Below are 17397 nucleotides of genomic sequence, written 5' to 3'. Positions count from 1 at the left end.
TACTACTAGTTAAGCAGTGTCAGGGGAAACTGTGTTTCCCGCTGCCACTGCTGGAAATTTAAGGGCTTCTAAGGACTTAAGATAATGGCGTTTGAATACTGTCGGAGATTTCCAGCCTGTGTACTTCTTCAGATCATCAAAATTCATATGCTGAAAATAATTAATAGAGGTAGCTACTGCCCTAACATCATGTACCCGTGGGAAGGACTACGAGTTTGCTTGTTTTATAAAGCATAAAATTTGCTGTCTAATTCCTTTTAAGGAAAGGGTGCCTCCCTTTTCCCTAATAAACAGAGGGCCTGAAGATCTTAGGGCAGTTCTACTTAGATATGCTTTTAGAGAAGAAACTGGACATAATGACGGGTCCTGTGGAAGTGGGAGAATTTTCCATGGGGCCCACCTATCCAGTAGGTCCTCATTCTTAGCTAGAAATTGGCGATCTGGAGAAAGTAACACTTCTCCTGAAGGGAGAAACTCTATATGACCTGATTCTCTAGATAGAGCTGACAGTTCGGAAATCCTGGCTCCTGGGACCAGACTTAACAGGAATAATGTTTTCCTCAGGAGAGCTAAATAGTCACGAGTCATTATTAGTGTCTGAGACCAATACAAGGACATCATTTAAAAACCATGACACAGACTTGGGCCTCTCGGATGGTCTGAGTCTAGCGCAGGCCTTGGGGATAGATGAAAAATAAGAATCTGTCAGATCTATTTTGAATCCAAACTGGAAGATCTTCTTAAGGACAGACTTAGTAGTAGTAATAGTACTAGCTGCTAAACCTTTCTCAAATAGTGTCCTGAAAAAGGATATGGCCAGATTTGTGGTCATGGTTTGTGCATTAGAGTCCCTTAGGAATACAGCTAGTTTTTTAACTGCTGAATCATATTGACGCAAGGTCGATTCCCGTTTATCAGATTCTAAGAATAAGATGTTCTGGGGATCGATATTAGCATCTCTTTGTGCCGCAAACTTCATGAAGTCCATAAATTTAGGGCTTTCTGAATTCCTGAGGAAGCGAACACAGTCCGCGTTTGCACTAGTTGTGATATTTTGGGATTGGGGATCTGTTGAGGTTGGAGTCCCAATTCCAGTAGAAGTGGGAACCAATTGCTCTTGGGCCAATTGGGGGCTATTAGAGCAATGTGGCCTTTGAACATCCTGAGTTTGTTCAGAACTTTCAAGAGAAGATTCACTGGAGGAAAGAGGTAAATCTTCTGCCATAGATTCCTGTCTATAGCCATGGCGTCCATGGCATAGGCCAGAGGGTCCAGGTTGGGGGCCACATAACAAGGGAGTTTGTGGTTCGACTCGTTGGCGAAGAGATCTACCTGAAGCCTTGGTACTAGTTGACAGACCCAACTGAAAGACTCCTTGTCCAGGGACCACTCTGAGCGTGATGTGTCCGCTACTACGTTCCTTACGCCCGCTAGATGAGTGGCGGACAGGTGCCATTTGATCTTGTCTGCTAGTGAAAATATGGCTATCATGACAAGTTCACGTGGCTCGACTTCGAGCCTCCCCTGTTGATACAGTGCACTAATACTGCACTGTCCAGCACCAGTTTGATATGAGATTTCTTGGATGGATGAAGCTTTTTCAGGGTGAGGAACACTGCCATAGCTTCCAGTACATTGATATGAAGCTGGCGGAATGGTAGGGACCAGGTTCCCTGTACCTTTTTGTACTGTGAGTAGCCTCCCCAGCCGCTTAGTGATGCATCTGTGTGGATCACTAAGGTCGGCGGAGGGAATTGGAGTGGAATTGTCTTTGAAAAATTCTTGATCTCCGTCCACGGGCGGAGTCTCTTTCGTAAGATCGCTGGGATAGGGGCTAGTTTGTCCCGGGATCTGTTGTTTGCTCTTGAACGCCAAACCCGGTTTATGTCCTTTAGTTTGGCTTTCAGAAGAACGTCCGTTACTGAAGCAAATTGGAGAGAACCTAAGATTCTTTCTTGGTTCCTCCGGGATGTCTGCTTGCACTTGAGAAATTGTCTGGTTGCTTTGGCTATTTCTCTCCTCTTCAACAGCGGAATTGATAGAGTGTGGGAGTTTAAGTCCCATTGAATGCCTAACCACTGGAAGCGGGACTCCGGTGTTAGCCGGGACTTGGTTTTGTTTATCTGGAAGCCTAGGTGTTCCAGAAACCGGATTACTTTGACCGTTGCTTTGCGGCATGCTTCAATGCTTGAGGCCCACACGAGCCAATCGTCCAGATAAGCTACTAGCATTATTCCTCGAGACCTTAGTTCTTGAACAACTGTCTCCACCAGTTTTGTAAATATCCTGGGGGCTACGTTAAGCCCGAACGGCATTACTTTGAAAGAGAAGGCCTGGTTTCCTAGTCTGAAGCCTAGAAACGGGCGGAAGTGTCTTGCTGCTGGAACATAATAGTATGCATCTGTAAGATCTATAGAGGTGGTGACGGCCCCACGGGGAAGTAAGGTCCGGACCTGTGAAACAGTCAGCATCCGGAACTTGTCGCAACGAATGAATAAGTTCAGACGGGACAAGTCTAGAATTATTCTTCGCTTGTTTGAGCCTTTCTTTGGCATGCTGAACAAGCAACCTTGAAATTTTAAATGCTTGACTCTTGACACTAATCCTTTTTGAAGGAGTTCTTGAGAGTACTCTACCAATTCCGCTGTTGGTTGCTGATGAAAGGTGTTGGATGGAGGGGGACCTTTGAGCCAACTCCATCCTAGACCTTTGGACACAATGCTTTGGGCCCATTTGCTAAACCTCCAACAGTGATGAAAGAGGAAGTCTCCCTCCTACCTGGGGATCATCACTGGTTTGAGGAAGGGCGTGCACCACGTCCTCCTCGGGAACCCTTGCCTCGGTTGGAGGCTCTTCCGCCGCCCCGTTGACGGAAGGCGCCTCTAGCTCTGGTACCCCTGCCAAACCTGTTGAAGGTCTGAAAGGACTGGCTTTCAAACACTGGATTGTAGGTAGGGGAGACAGTGTAGGAGGTCGAAGCCTATGCCTGTTGCGACGATTGTGTCAGTAGCACAAACTGCTGTTGTGGCTGCGACTTGGAAGTTGAAGGTTGCAGTACTTGTGATACCGGAACCGCTTGTACTAGTCTGCTGTTGAGGAGCCTGGAAAGGCTGGAATTTCCTAGGCTTCTTTTTCGATTTGGGATTCGATCCAGCGGACTACGGTTTGCGTTTGGTGACCAGTCCCCAGCGAACCCTTAGACTCTGATTGAATCTGACTGCCTCGCAGTGAACTTCGTTCACTACAGAGGCCAGGAAGAGGTCAGAGCCCCAAATGGATGAGGCCAAAAGCTTGTTAGGCTCATGGCGGATCGTGGCCTCCACCAGTACATGTTTCCTACAATTTCGTCTAGCTATGACGAAATCATACAAGTCACATTGCATCGAGTACAAAAGTGACTTGGCAATGATCTTGAATAACGGCTCTTCTCCGTAGATTAGAGCCGATACTTCCGTCATCACTAGCGAATTGAGGGACCTGCACAGCCTCATCCTGGTGTCATACTCAGTCTGGATGAGGTTGTCTGACAGCCTGGGCAATCTCTCGCTGAATAGTGATGGCGCAGTCCGGCTTCGGCTTACCCATCGAAAAGGTGGCCGGAAGATCTACCCAGTGATCATCAGTTCCGGGGAGCAAGAGGGAAGTTTGTTCTGTCTCCCTGAGCTGGGGCATGGTTCGTCCTTCATCTCGGCTTGCAAGGTCAATTCTGCCACTTTGATGTGAACGGGATGGGTGTCTCCTCGTCCACGGTGAAGATCGTAAAGGGGCTCTTAAATGCAGTAACCTTGGTGTTGATACACTGCCACGCCTCCAGGTTACACAACCGTGCCTGCTGCGCCTGATCCTGGGAGAGAATTACCGTCTCTTTCGGGACCTTGTCTTCCCTTCTCATAGCTGCTTCTGTGAGGCGGACATAGCCTATGAAAGGGGGCTGTAATCCTTGCGGATGGAACTCGAAGTCCTCAATCCTTTGAGTTCCGCAGCCCTCGATCGTCAGCATGCCATCCACATAAGGAGCATAAGAAGCAACCCTCCAAGGGTTGTTCGGGGTAAAGGCAGGAAGGGTAGACGAGTCCGGCATCAGCAAGCTCTGAGCTGCCAGGCCAGACTGTGGAAGTCCTGTCTACGCATTTTCACGGAAACCCTGCAATGAGGTTCTCCTGGGTAACCAACCTGTCCGAGATAGCCCGGATAGACTGCCCAGACTCCTCTAGAGAAGATGAGAGTTGCCGACCATGCTACCCATCTGCTGCATAATATTGGACGAAATATTTGCAGAGAAGGTGTCTGGGTCAAAAGGGGAAGGTTTTACCTTCTCCTTGAGTCCTGGGTCTGGCTCCCTTGGAGGTTGATGCCTCAGGGTCGGAGGGGAAGGGCTGAGCCCTCTCCTTAGAAGACTTAGACCTCGACACTTTAGAGTAAGAAGTCAGCTTAGCCTTGTCAGCTCTGGGATGGTGAGCCGGAGACTTACGGGCAAGGCTGGCACCTGACTTCTTTGACATGGACTTCTGCAGCGTTTTAAAGTCTCGCTTGCCTTTGACTTTAGGAATCGCCAGGGTAGATTTCGGTCTGACCGACTGAATCCCCCCGGTGAATCCCTGGAAAGAGGTTGAAGGGGAAGAAGCTCTAGATGGGCTCAATGAAAGCCCTTGAGCCCCTACAGTACCTGCCTCACTCACATTCTTACCTGTGCCCATGCCTTCCACCGTCATGGGCTCGAGGTCCAGGTCTAGGGCAGCTACTTCCTTGGCGACCTCCTGTGTCGCCGCCTCCTCCGAGGGCTGGGAAACTTCCTCCTGGATGAAAGCGATCAGGGGAGCCGACGCTTCGGAGTCCACATAGGAGGTACTCTTCCTGCCGGGGAAGATGAGGGTGGCCCTCTCCTTGGAGAGGATGTAGGGTTGGCCCTTGGTAACATTGCGGCCAAACCCACCAACCCAGGCCTTCAGGGTGGCAAGAGCAGTCTCTCGGATCGCTGAAAGAGAGGGTTAGTATTAATACTTCAGATTACTTAGATTAAACTATGGCTTAACTTAATGGACATATCAAAGACTCTATCTGTCACTGGTACTCATTGCATTATTGTGTAGACTTTGAAACGCCACCCACCTCAGAGGAGACCTGGTCTACGAACTCGTAGCATATCAGGCAACTCTCAAGGTGCCATACCAGGGACTCGTTGAAGCAGATCGCGCAGGTGGCGTGGGTCCGGCAGACCTCGTGCCCACAGGGGTCTTGCAGAACGGCATGACAGCCTGACTCCACACAATGGGTGACCTGTAAGTGAAATGACACATGAGTATCATCACTAACGTTCCGGACTAAGTCCGTGATTGTGATATGTCATAACACCAGAGTGTTCTGGTGTTAAAAAGTAACAAGGTTCAGTCTCTACCTGCTCTTTGACTATGTATTGTGGTGAGTCGGCCGACAGGATCGGTAGAACAGCTTGAAACAGTGTGTCTCCGGCGATGCCGGAGAACAATGTAGTCACTGAATCAGGAAGACCACCTAATCCATACGCTGGAGCGAGGAGTAGTCCGAACATCGGGTGAGGAGCAGGAGGGGACCAATACGAAAACGGCGGAGTTTGAAAACTCCTCCGTCGATAAACTTAAAACTAGGATAAGTTGGTGGATATCCCTAGTGGGGTAGCGGGGACTCCGCCAAACTTAAACTAAAGATAATGGATGTTATATATATATGTAAAACCATGCATGCAATAAGTGTACTCTTGTAGGAAGGCCGGGGCCTCCTTAGTATATCACCAACCTAAAGCGGACCTGGCTGCGCCGCGGTCCTGATCCGCCGGAGCGGGAGGGGATGGTGACTAGTGGGAGAATGCGACCCGAGAGCCGAGGAGAGCCGAGCCCAACCGAGCCTGGTGGCCAACCGAGGCTCAGCCGAGCAGGGTCCCCCCTAATCTACTGGGGAGAGCGGCAAGGAGCCGACCCGCTCGCCGAGAGCCCTCCAGCTACCTCCCCTGTCCCCCTCGAGAGAGGGAGGGAAGGGAGGATGCTCGGATCGGCTGCCAGAGACAGCGTGAGTGAGCGTACTTCCCCCCCAAGGTGGGTGGAGAGGGACTGGAAGGACCGACGCGGGGTGGCTCATACGCGGTCGCCTGGAACTCTCTCGGCCGGGTGGTTAACCATGCGATGAGAAAGGCCAGGTGATCAGAGGAGGCCTATAGGCCAGCCAAAGCCATCTCAAGGAACATGTGAAATACAAAATAAACATCCTATCCTAACAAGGGGGGAAAGGAAGAAAATTTTAGATGGTAGAGAAAGAGAAATGTCCTGGAGAAGCTGGACCGAGCCAACCGAGAAGGATGGACAAGCCTGGCGACTCTGAGCAACTGCCTGTATGCTGTGATGAAAAAACGCGGGGCAGGCGGCCAGGGTGGCTCGAGGACAAGGGAGAAGAACCAGAGTCCTTCGTAAGGGTGCCTAACGAAGAAGTAACCTGACAACTAAAATAAACATGCATGCATGAAATTCTAAGCTGAAAGGAAACGACGTAGGCTACAAGGTGAGTGTGAGCTCGGATAACATCCCCCGTGTGGATAAAGAATAAAACGTCAATAAATGCATCATTGAAATCATAAGAATGTACTGCTAAACAAGAATCGAGCCCAAACAGTATAGGGGACCGAATGAGGCACGAAACAAAGTAACACGCAGGAGCGAGCCGCGAATGGCGGCGTGGGGACGGTGCCGCATGGGACGCTGTCCATAAAAACCTAAATAAATCAGTTAAACGTGCCCAGGGCAGTCCCTAAATGATGTTAAACATTAATAGCAGTACTTAACTTGGATGCAGAAGAAGCTTGATGTTCCATGATGAATAAGAAAGAATTCCGTAGAGAACACAACACAGAGCAGAAAAACATGTGCGGTGTGGATCGTGCTATCGAAAGGAATGTCGTCAGAGGCGCTAGCCGTAACGGTAGCGAGTAGTGGGCCTTAGATCGGCTCCACTGTAGATGAGGGATATTGAAGAAGGATGAATCTAAATGGTAAAGGACCTCTGGTAGTGGTTTCACTCGCCCCAGAAACCATACCGACACCTTAAATAAGGTGAGTAAGCCAGAATACTCTGGCATTTTCACTGGTATTATAGCAATATTTATACCTTAGAAATGTGTGATAAAGGGACATTTCACATAGCGACACAGGCTGAGCCCAGAAATATATGTAGTTTACATACTAGCTACTATACATATGTAGCCTACTAGCCTATGGATTAAAGCTGGAAGCCTACATACGCATGTGCTATTACGTACTTACGTGGGTCTCTTTTCTTTTATACGGAAAGAGAGGGAGAGAGGCAAGAGAAATATCAAAATTATGTAAATCATATTGGTAATCACCAGCGATCTATGTTCATAAAGAGGGCGACGATTTTGCAGTACAATCTGATTAATAATAAAGATAATGCTACCAGCAGCATGCAGCAAAACATCTCTTCCCTTCTTCACAACACGTTAATATATTTCACGTAATAACCTTCATATGACATTTAGGCTTCTTTCCCATAAGAGTAAAAGAATTGCGGCTTTTGGATGCCACATAATTAACTCGTTTATATGAATACAATTTAAAGAACATGGCGAGCATGACTTCAAAACAATATAAAATGCGGGCAAGCCAGTGTTGCCAAATGGGAATGGCAATTTCTAGCTAGATTTTGCTCCATAGTGCTAAAAAATTCACATCATACACAACATTGCCACCCAGCCAATTTCAACCGATTGCTCTCTTTTTCGATTCAAACATGTTTCTAACATACACAGTGTACTTGTACATTACATTACATGATTCATAATAATTTCGAAACCTATTCTGTTCAATTCCTGAAAAAGGTTTTGCAAGATTTTGTTCTTTTTCTTGCATGATATATCAAACATAGTAGAATAAAAGAAATATTAAACTTAACATTGCAAAGTTTTGAAGTCAAAATATGTATGCTAGATGTATTTGAAAACAATAGCAAGTTTTCCTGCCAGATGCTAGATAGAAAATTTTCTTGCTAATTACCTCAAGAAAATGAAAGCTAGCATTAAAAATGCAAAATTGGTAACACTGGACTCAATAGATTTGTGTTAGTAGTACAAATGATAGTTATTAGTGTATCATTAAAAATACATGTAAAAATAAACGAAGTCGCAAAGCCGATTCTATTTATGTTTTTCCTAAACACGTAGCCTTTAAGGTAAAAAATGGATTTACGTATTTCGTTTATGCTTCGTCGCCGAGAGAGAGAGAGAGAGAGAAACATTTACGCTTCGTCGCAGAGAGAGAGAGAGAGAGAGAGAGAGAGAGAGAGAGAGAGAGAGAGAGAGAGAGAGAGAGAGCGATTCTTTCTTCAGATCTCTATTAAATGAAGAATGAGTAAAAATGTATTTTATTTTTACCTTTGGAAGCCACCATTGAATATCGGCAGTGACAACTTAAACACAACTCGATAAACGCTCGATAGTTATGGCAGATGACGTCAGCAATCAGCTGTTTCTCTCTCTCTCTCTCTCTCTCTCTCTCTCTCTCTCTCTCTCTCTCTCTCTCTCGAGAGAGAGAGAGAGAGAGAGAGAGAGAGAGAGAGAGAGAGAACATACTTCCTCCCCTCCTGTCACATTACTCAATATATTTGACAGCTGTTGGACCTCAGCTAGGTACCTGGAGTTCGAAAGAAAGATGTGTGAAGACTGGGATTTCCTTCAATTCTTACACAATTTTTTAACTCATTTTCTAACTTATAAACTAAAATCTTTTTAATTCAATATAGTATTTCCTTTAATGAATTGATTGCTCTTTACATTAATATAAATATTTGAAAATTAGTAAGTCATATATTTATCATACAAAAAACATGCATCTCTGTAAGAGACAGAGAGTGAGAGAGAGAACTATTATTGTTATCATGTGATATCATTTAACCATTAAACGCCAAGCCGATATTTCCGAAAATGTCTCCGGTTTGGGAGTGAGTGCCTAAGCGGAAAAAAAGTTTTTTTCAAAAAATCACAGCACGCTTAGTTTTCAAGATTAGGAGTTCATTTTACTCTCCTTTTTTTGTCATTGCCTAAAGTTTAGAAATGAAAAAAAATTTAATTATCATATACAGTGGTACCTCGAGATACGAAAGGCTCAACTTACGAAAAACTTGAGATACGAAAGCAAATACGAAAAATTTTATGGCTCTACATACAAAAATTGCTCAAGATACGAAAGGTTGTTGCTGTAAAGTCCGAAATTCGCCCGGACCACCGATAACAATTTTGAAACTCGTGCGCCGCCAACTGAGTAGACTCACCACCATCCTCCCGCTCTCCCATTGGTTCCTGATGCTAGTCACCGCCATGAGATCCTTCTCTCCTATTGGTCAGCATCCCTCCCATGATGCATCTACGTAGTGGCGTGCTTTTTTGGCCACTCGGTAGCAGCATCGTTTCTATACGCACGCAGTATTCGTACGCTCTAACGATTTCGTTTATTAACCTAAATTCGTTAGTAATTTCGTTGTAGTATACTTTATTGTGTTGTGTGAGAACTTTACTACATACGTATACGTACTTCATAACATAATTACGTACAGTATATATGTAGTCATGGGTCCCTAGAAACTTGAAATTCACGGAAAGAAGAGGATGCTCTCTTTGGAGACAAAGATGGAGATTAACAAGAAGTATGAAGCTGGTATGCGATTGAGTGTGATCGCCAAGGAATACGGCCGAAATCCGTCGACAATAGGCACCATCCTTAAGCAGAAGGATGCCATCAAAGCAGCTACACCTTCCAAGGGCGTCACTATTTTGTCCAGCAAGAGGACCCACGTGCACGATGAAATGGAAAGGCTTCTTCTTGTCTGGATAAAAGACAAAGAAATCGCTGGCGATATGATAACAGAGACAGCAATCTCCCACAAGGCCAGTGCTATTTTCGGCGATTTGATTGCCCAGGCCGAAGACAACTGAGGAGAAGGGACATCAATGCCAACCCCAGACTTCAAAGCTTCGCATGGGTGGTTCGAGAAATTCCATAAACGGACTGGCATCCATTCGGTGGTGCTGCATGGGCAGGCGGCCAGCTCGGACACGAAGGCAGCCAAAGCCTTTAAAAAGAGACGTTCGACGAGATGATGATCAAGGAAGGCTACAGTTCTCAGCAAGTCTTCAACTGTGATGAGACTGGCCTTTTTTGGAAAAAAATGCCTCGTCAGACATACATCACGCAGGAAGAGAAGCAGCTACCCGGCCATCAAGGTTCTTATCTTCCGCCTAACACCACCCCTCTCCTCCAGCCCATGGACCAGCAAGTGATATCGAACTTCAAGAAGCTGTATACGAAACATCATTTCAAGAGATGTTTCGACATCATCGATACCACAAACCTCACCTAGCGCGAATTTTGGAAGGAGCATTTCGATATCGTAATATGCATCAAACTCATCGACCAAGCTTGGCAGGAGGTTATGAGGCGAACCTTCAATTCCTCGTGGAGGAAACTCTGGCCTGATGCCGTATCCTCCTGAGACTTCGAGGGATTCGACGTGGGCGAAGCTGGTGCTGCAGATTCAGGAACAGTTGATGATCCTGAAACTGTTTCGCAACCAGATCTCGACGAGATCTCTGCAATCGGCAAGTCCATGGGGCTGGTCATCGACGAGGACGACATCAATGACCTTCTCGAGGAGCACCAAGAAGAGCTTACGACGGATGACCTGAAGGAGTTGGAGGCCATGCAACATAACGTCGTTCAAGAGGAGTTCTCTAGCAGCGGCGAGGAGGAGGACGACGACTCTATGACAACGGTAGAAATTAAGGATGCTCTAGCTGCTTTTCATAAGGTGCAATCATTCGTAGAAAAGAGACACCCCGAAAAGGCTTACACAGGTCGTATGCTTGCAAAGTTTGATGACGTTTGCCGGAGTCGTTTCAGGAACATTAAAAAAAAAAAATGTAAAAATAAAATAAGAAAAAAAAAAAATTTTATTTTAGTTTTTTGTGCAGTTAGTGTTACATTTTTGTTAATGTGTTTCGTAAAGTTTAGTTTATGTTTTCCTTACATTTTTTTCTGTTTTGTAAAGTTAAGTGTACGTACTTATCTGCCGTTTGTCCTCCTCCTCTGTCGCCACTTTCGGAGATAGCCTCACTCGAAAGATAAGCTTCCACATTTTACTACATACGTAAGTATGTACGAACAGTATTTCTTGTATACCATGTACACTAATACACTTTATTTACAGGTATATTAGCAATACGTATTAAGTTAGGTATTGAATGGTCCTAATTGTTGTAGTATTTCATTGTTTATAGGTCAATTTAGCTTTACGTATTATGAAATTTACTGGGGTGTTTTTGAAGAGCTTGGAACGGATTAGCCATTTTACAAGTAAAATATGGTCCAAGATACGAAAAGCTCATGATACGAAGGCCGCCTCGGAATGGATTAATTTCGTATCTTGAGGTACCACTATAAATATTGGAAAATATGACAGTGAAAAAAAATGTCATATATAATTGTATACAAATCGTGCTGTGAGCAAAACGGGTAAAGCTAATAAGTTAATTATTTTTGTTGTTGTATTGTACACTAAATTTTGATGATTTTGGTATATAACAAATTGTAAAACGAGCAAAGCAACACAGAAAACATATTATCACAATATGATGCATGAATTCGTAATGCACGGAGCGGACGTAAAAAAAAAGTTGTTTTAAAAATTCACCATACATCAAAATATTGCGCTAGAGACTTCCCGTTTATTGTAAAATAAAGGCAATTGATTGAATACGTATTACTAGACTGTAAGTGTTGTAGCTTACAATTGCAGTTTTCTACCATTTCGGTAAAGTTAAAATTGACCGAAGGTAAAATTTTTTCTATTTATCGTGATTTATATAAAAATATTACAAAACTGATAAAAGCTACAACCATGGGTTATTTTTTATTGTATTCTACATGAAATTGCACACATTTTCATATATAAAACTTTATGTAACTGCTAATATAAAACGGTGCCAACATTATGATATTATGAAAGAATTTCTGATTTTTTTGGAAGAGTTACCTCGCGGACATAAGGAAAAAGTTTTTTTTTCAAAAATTCACCATAAATCGAAATATTGTGCTAGAGACTTCCAAATTTGTTGCAAAATGAAGGTAAATAATTGAATATTACTGAAATACAAAAGTTTTAGCCTACAAGTGCGTTTTTCAACCATTTTGGTTGAGTCAAAGTTGACCGAAGGTTGAAATTTTGGCACTTATTGTTATTTATATGAAAATATTTCAAAACTGATAAAAGTTACAACCATGGGTTGTTTTTTGTTGTATTCTACATGAAATTGCACATATTTTCATGTATAAAACTTTATATAACGGCTAATATAAAACGGTGCAAACATTACGACAATCGGATGAAAGAATTTCTGATATTTTCGGCAGTTACAACGCGGATGTAAGGAAAATTTTTTTTTTTCAAAAATTCACCATAAATAGAATTATTGTGCTGGAGACTTCCAATTTGTTGCAAAATGAAGGTAAATGATCGATTATTACTAGAATATAAGAGTTTTAGCTTACAATTGCGTTTTTCAACTATTTCGATCGAGTCAAAGTTGACCAAAGGTTGAAATTTTGGCACTTATTGTGATTTACGTATATGAAAATAATTCAAAACTGATAAAAGCTACAACCATGGGTTGTTTTTAGCTCGTTCCGGCTTCCCGCTTCCAATGGCTGGGAATCCAATGGGACCTGAACAAACACAAGCTATCTCTCCCACCCAAGAAGGTCAAGGAGATAGCGAAGGCTACAAAACAGTTCCTCAAGAACAAGAAGGCTCCTCGACGTACCCAAGAGAGAATCCTATCACTGCAGTTTGCATCGGTGACGGACGTCCTATTGAAAGCCATATTGAAGGATATCAATCGAGTCTGGAGAAAGAGAGCCAACGTCAAACTCAGGGACAAGATCTCGATAATTCCACCCATTTTGACAAAAAGGTTCCGTCCATGGACGGAACGCCAGAACCTAGTCAAGTCAGTACCTCTGCAATTCCCTCCGCCGTCTCTAACCATCCACACGGACGCATCTCTGAGTGGATGGGGAGGATATTCCCAATACAAGAAAGTACAGGGAACGTGGTCGGAGATGTTCCGCCAGTTCCATATCAATATTCTGGAAGCAATGGCAGTTTTCTTGACCCTAAAACGACTGGCTCCAGCCAGGAACATTCATATAAGGCTAGTCTCGGACAGTCTAGTAGTAGTCCACTGTATAAACAGGGGAGGCTCCAGGTCAAGCAAACTAAATCATGTATTGATTGCAATATTTTCATTGGCGGCGAAGAATCATTGGCACCTGTCAGCAACTCACCTGGCAGGAGTAAAGAATGTTATCGCAGACGCACTTTCCAGGACAACTCCGCTGGAATTTGAGTGGTCCCTGGAAAGGGACCACTCCAATTCCAGCGTTCCGGTGGATTTGCAATCAAATCCCGGACCTTCAAGTAGACCTATTCGCCACGGAATCCAACCACAAACTACCATGTTATGTGGCACCCAACCTGGACCCTCTAGCCTACGCCACGGATGCAATGTCCATAGATTGGAACAATTGGCGGAAGATTTACCTATTTCCACCTGTGAATCTTCTGATGAAGGTCCTGCACAAACTGAGATCTTTCACAGGACAAGTACCATTAGTGGCACCCAACTGGCCAAAGAGCAACTGGTTTCTGCTTCTTCTAGAACTGAATCTCTGGCCCAAAAGGATCCTCCGTCCAGAACTGACTCAGGTATTACAAACTCAGACTGTGTCAGCTTCCTCAAGGGTTCTGAGTCCCCTAACTTTATGGACTTCATGAAGTTTGCAGCTCAAAGAGACGCTAGTATTGATCCACTAAACATCTTATTCATAGAATCGGATAAAAGAGAATCAACGCTCAGGCAATATGATTCAGCAGTAAAGAATATGGCCAATTTTCTAAAGGATTCAGCTACTCATAAAATGACCACAAATCTGGCAATCTCGTTCTTTAGATCTCTATTTGAGAAAGGCCTAGCCGCTAGTACCATTACTACAATCAAATCAGCCTTAAGAAAGATTTTCCAGATTGGTTTTGATATCAACCTGTCGGATTCATACTTCTCTTCGATTCCAAGAGCATGTGCCCGTCTGAGACCAACAGACCGCCCTCATACAGTCTCTTGGTTTTTGAATGACATACTTAAATTAGCCTCAGACACTAATAATGAGTCATGCTCATATATAACCCTTCTTAGGAAGACCTTATTTTTAATGGCCCTAGCCTCAGGTGCCAGAATATTTGAACTCTCGGCTCTCTCTAGAAATCCAGGCCATGTTGAATTCCTCCTGTCAGGTGATGTATTACTATCCCCAGATTGGCAGTTTTGGCTAAGAATGAGGACCCACAAAACAGATGGACTCCATGGAAAATTATTCCTCTGACACAAGATACATCATTGTGTCCTGTCGCTACCCTTAAATCCTTTTTAGCCAGGACTTCCGAAAAATCTTCAGGCCCCCTGTTTATTAGAGAGAAAGGTGGTACGATTTCTCTTAAAGGTATTAGACAACAAATACTCTACTTTATTAAACAGGCCAACCCGGATTCAATCCCACACATCCATGACATCCGAGCAGTGGCTACCTCCATTAATTATTTTCACAATATGAATTTCGAAGACCTGAAGAAATATACGGGTTGGAAATCTCCAGCAGTATTTAAACGCCACTATCTCAAAAACTTAGAGGGCCTTAAATTCCCAACAGTGGCTGCAGGGAGCATAGTCTCCCCTAAATGACCAAGTCTTACCAACTCTTTTCCTTAGCCTTGTCATTTCTTTCCCTAATTCTCTCTCCTTCCTACCTGCCTCGCTCGTATTCCCTGCCAACCTCTCTCTTCCGGGTCGGGCTGGTTCTTTGCCATCCCGCCACCGGAACATGTATATAGTATTGAGACCATATTGGTTTTGTGGAACTGTCTGTATTGAGACCATATTGGTGTTACGGAACTGTCTGTATATACCCTTCTATATTGCTCAGATACCATAATTGTACATTGTCCTCCCTATTATATTATCTTATTATTACTAGTTCTAAGTCATAGTTTAAGTTCTAGTTTAATTAGTTTATAAGTAAATTTATTGCCTTATTACAAAGCATTAAATTTATTCTTTAAGGGGGCCGACCGGCTAATGCCATTTTTTAAGGACAGGACTTTGATATTCATACTACTTAATAAGGTGACTTGGGACATCTCCAAACAGCATATGATTTTTGCCTCTGACCTTCGGTTTTGTGACACCTGGGCAATTTATCCCGAAAATAACCATTTTTCAAATTCTATCTCCTCCCTTGATATTTAATATTAAGACCTAGGATTACTACCATATATAGACCTGATGCAGACCTCCAATCGAATGAGGAGTTTTTTTTCTAAAAGTCATGTTTTTGCTAGATATGAATTTTTCAATATGGTAAACAAATAAACCCTATAAATCAGGAGAAAAAAATTCATAAAAAAAAAGACGAAACAAAAATTGGAAAAAAGGGTTTTATTTGATTGTTCTATAATGTCTTTCTGAGTTATATACCAAATTCCAATGTTATAGCTTTAAAACTAAGTGAGAAGATAGATTTTGAAGGTCAATAAGTATAGTTTTGAGATACGGGCGTTCAAAGTTTTCCTTTGTATTTCTATAAAGACAATATTAATAAATAATGATTATTATGAATGTATATTTCTTTTTTGTGTATTAATAAACCAAAACTATTTTATTTATCATAATTTAATCATAAATGATGATCCCTTTGCTCATATATCGTAGCCTGGGGCACTGCTTGAGGCAAGATGGGGCACTCCTTCCTACGCAACTCTCTCTCTCCCCTTCACTAACTCGGCTTATTACAGCGAATTTTCTTCTTCTGTATGTTAGCGAGATGTTTTCCTTGTATTTTCCTCTTTGGCATGATGAAATTCTTGCCGAAACAAAGATAAACGTAAATGCAAGAGAATGTCAGAGGTGAAACTCAAAGATGTACTCTCTTTTTACAAAGACAATTTAATAAATCATGATTATTATGAATGTCATATTCCATTTTGGGTATTAAAGAACCAAAACTATGTTATTTATCATAAATGAAGATCTCTTTGCTCAAAGATCGTAGCCTTGGGCACAGTGTGACGTGTCCTGTCAGGCAAGAAGGGGGCGTTACTAGGCAACCCTCTCCTCTCTCTTCACTAACTACACGTATATTATGATATTCTGTAATAATACTTGAGCGATTTTTCTTCGTCTGCATGTTAGCGAGATGTTTTCCTTGTCTTTTCCTCATTGGCATGATGAAATTCTTGCCGAAACATACATAAACATACGTAAAAGCAAGCGAATGTCAGAGGTGTAATCGAACGTGTAGACTACTTGAAGTTTGTGCTCTCACTGATGGTTGGACTTGGTTGGTAGCTGACTAAAGTCTCTCTTCTTGACTCGGGGAATGTCTACAGATGCCATTTCTCCCAATTTCTTTGACAATAATTATCAAAATTTACGATAATAGAAGAAATATTGCATCTTCTTGTATGGATCAATGTTTTAGGCTTATTGAGTTATGTTAACTAATAACCCTGTAACTACGAAAGTAAGAGGAATTTTGACGAAATATTTTGTATATGTAATTTATTATCCATTGCCATATGAAGCATTTTTCGCCCTATACGTGAACCTTAAGTTTCATTATCCCCTTTTATACACTTGTTTGGTATCTGTTTAGCTTGGATGGGAATTCTCTGACACTTTTCACCGGCAGACACAGGTCGAACCCAGAAAAGGGATTTTGACGAAGGAAAAATCTATTTCTGGGGGAAGACCTGTGTCGCCCAGTGAACCCAGCCCTTCTTCTTCTTCTCTCCCCACCCTTATCCAGTCCAAGCTTGGGGGTCTATTCCAGGAATGAAGGGAATGCATGGGTAATAGTAGTAGTAGCGAGAGGAAGGTAAGGGAGGTGACCTTTGTGATGGCTCTAACCCTTGTAACAGCTCTTGCCGTGGAGGGATTTTGGAAGGAATCCTCTAACTGGCAGAGGACTTGTGAGTAGTGGCTTCCACTCACCCTTATACTTCATATCGACGCCCCTTGGGGTGCTCGCACTGAAGGTAGTAACTTCAGCATACCATGCTAGCTTTTTCTCTGGTATATTTAGGATCTATTTATACTTAGAAAAGTGAACTACAGGAACTTTTCACCAGGCGACACAGGTCTTCCCCCAGAAATAGATTTTTCCTTCCTCAAAATCCCTTTTCTAAGGTGGAGGAGAGTGCTCCACTGAATAGGGGTGTCTCTTCAATGGGCGTGACTTCCTCAAATAAGCCAGT

The 17397-nt window shown here is 43.2% G+C and overlaps 1 protein-coding gene across 2 annotated transcripts in view; it reads right to left on the bottom strand.

Annotated features, from left to right (window-relative positions):
- The window catches only part of LOC135219669 (m7GpppX diphosphatase-like), a 203685-nt gene that overhangs the window by 134312 nt on the left and 51976 nt on the right, over window positions 1-17397 (bottom strand). The window lies entirely within an intron of this gene.

Source organism: Macrobrachium nipponense, chromosome 1, assembly GCF_015104395.2.
Source record: "Macrobrachium nipponense isolate FS-2020 chromosome 1, ASM1510439v2, whole genome shotgun sequence".
Taxonomy (NCBI): Eukaryota; Metazoa; Arthropoda; class Malacostraca; order Decapoda; family Palaemonidae; genus Macrobrachium; species Macrobrachium nipponense.
This window is presented reverse-complemented; position numbering and strand designations above follow the sequence as displayed.